Source organism: Nymphalis io, chromosome 26, assembly GCF_905147045.1.
Source record: "Nymphalis io chromosome 26, ilAglIoxx1.1, whole genome shotgun sequence".
NCBI classification, from domain to species: domain Eukaryota; kingdom Metazoa; phylum Arthropoda; class Insecta; order Lepidoptera; family Nymphalidae; genus Nymphalis; species Nymphalis io.
Genome location: NC_065913.1, coordinates 9,552,501 through 9,555,000, shown reverse-complemented (window position 1 = coordinate 9,555,000; position 2,500 = coordinate 9,552,501). Strand labels below are relative to the sequence as shown.

Sequence of the window (2,500 nt, the reverse complement as noted above, 5' to 3'; positions counted from 1 at the left end):
TTTATATATTTTTTTGCGAATATCGTTATTTTCATACGTGATGATACTAACGTCGAAGGCGATGACGACTCGTATATCAACGAACGCCTAGACGAAGACGACGTAGTCGTCGTCGTCGTCGGAGAAACGATAATGCGATCCACCGATCGAATTCGCATTTTTTCGTATTATGATTCTTTTTGGTTGTTGTTATTGTTATTGTTTTATTATATCGTCTTATATCGGCACTCTCATTGCTCTTTCGTGCTGCACTGTTTATCTCGCTCGTATACAGAGAAGAGCTCGATCCGCACAGAGACGAAACAGAATTCGAGATAGATAAACGTACGTTAATGATCCTTCCGCAGGTTCCCCTACGGAAACCTTGTTACGACTTTTACTTCCTCTAAATGATCAAGTTTGGTCAACTTCCCAGCAACGCCGACGGCCGTGAAGCCACCGCGTGTCGGTCCGAAGACCTCACTAAATCATTCAATCGGTAGTAGCGACGGGCGGTGTGTACAAAGGGCAGGGACGTAATCAACGCGAGCTTATGACTCGCGCTTACTAGGAATTCCTCGTTTATGGGGGATAATTGCAAACCCCAATCCCCAGCACGAAGGAGTTTCAACGGGTTGCCCGGGCCTCTAGGCCAGGGAGAACATGCCGATTCCTTCAGTGTAGCGCGCGTGCGGCCCAGGACATCTAAGGGCATCACAGACCTGTTATTGCTCAATCTCGTGCGGCTCGAAGCCGCCGGTCCCTCTAAGAAGAATTTTAATACGCCGCCAGTGAGTTGCTCGACCGAAATCGGGCACACCTAAATGACGACGCCTATTTAGCAGGCTAGAGTCTCGTTCGTTACCGGAATTAACCAGACAAATCGCTCCACCAACTAAGAACGGCCATGCACCACCACCCACCGAATCAAGAAAGAGCTATTAATCTGTCAATCCTTCCGGTGTCCGGGCCTGGTGAGATTTCCCGTGTTGAGTCAAATTAAGCCGCAGGCTCCACTCCTGGTGGTGCCCTTCCGTCAATTCCTTTAAGTTTCAGCTTTGCAACCATACTCCCCCCGGAGTCCAAAATCTTTGGTTTCCCGGAAGCTGCCCGCCGAGCCATTGTAGTAACGTCGGCGGATCGCTAGATGACATATTTACGGTTAGAACTAGGGCGGTATCTAATCGCCTTCGAACCTCTAACTTTCGTTCTTGATTGATGAAAACACCTTTGGCAAATGCTTTCGCTGATGTTCGTCTTGCGACGATCCAAGAATTTCACCTCTAACGTCGCAATACGAATGCCCCCAGTTATCCCTATTAATCATTACCTCGGAGTTCTGAAAACCAACAAAATAGAACCGAGATCATATTCTATTATTCCATGCACGAAATATTCAAGCGGCATTTTGAGCCCGCTTTGAGCACTCTAATTTGTTCAAAGTAAAATTGTCGGCCCACCTCGACACTCACCGAAGAGCACCGCGATAGGATTTTGATATTGAACCGGCGTTTTACCGCCGGCTCACCGACGATATGCTCCGCAAACGTGTCAGTATCACCGCGGATGCGGTGCACCGACAGCGCGGCGCACAAATGCAACTACGAGCTTTTTAACCGCAACAATTTTAGTATACGCTATTGGAGCTGGAATTACCGCGGCTGCTGGCACCAGACTTGCCCTCCAATTGTTCCTCGTTAAAATATTTAAAGTGTACTCATTCCGATTACGAGGCCTCGAAAGAGTCCCGTATCGTTATTTTTCGTCACTACCTCCCCGTGCCGGGAGTGGGTAATTTGCGCGCCTGCTGCCTTCCTTGGATGTGGTAGCCGTTTCTCAGGCTCCCTCTCCGGAATCGAACCCTGATTCCCCGTTACCCGTGACAACCATGGTAGTCGCAGAAACTACCATCGAAAGTTGATAAGGCAGACATTTGAAAGATGCGTCGCCGGTACTGGACCATGCGATCGGCAAAAGTTATCCAGATTCATCAAAATTAACGACTTCGGACGAGACGCCCTCCGTCGATTGGTTTTGATCTAATAAAAGCACTCATCCCATCACTGGTCAGAGTTCTGATTGCATGTATTAGCTCTAGAATTACCACAGTTATCCAAGTAACTGAGTAAGATCTAAGGAACCAAAACTGATATATTGAGCCATTCGCGGTATCGCCTTAATACGGCTTGCACTGAGACATGCATGGCTTAATCTTTGAGACAAGCATATAACTACTGGCAGGATCAACCAGGGAGCTAACATAGATTATTCTCGACGACGACGACGACACGTCCGTGCGTGCTTGCGCGAACGCGACACCTTCGCCGTAAGTTTCTCTCTCATTTAACTCGATTCTCGTTTCTAGCAACGACGACGACGACGACGTTGTCTTCGTTCGTCGTCGCTTCGAAACGAGGTTCGTCGTACCGTATCGATTCGATCGCGTTAGACGCGATAGACTCTTACGGTTGACTTTTTTCATTCATTATCATAATAAATAATGATAAATAACCGACGACAT

At 47.8% G+C, this 2,500-nt stretch overlaps 1 non-coding gene across 1 annotated transcript; it reads right to left on the bottom strand.

Moving 5' to 3' along the window:
- Nucleotides 1–330: 330 nt before the first annotated feature.
- LOC126778657 (small subunit ribosomal RNA) lies at nt 331–2,233 on the bottom strand. Its single transcript, XR_007670204.1, has one exon. It is a non-coding gene; the product is annotated as a small subunit ribosomal RNA (ribosomal RNA).
- Between the last annotated feature and the right edge of the window lie 267 nt (nt 2,234–2,500).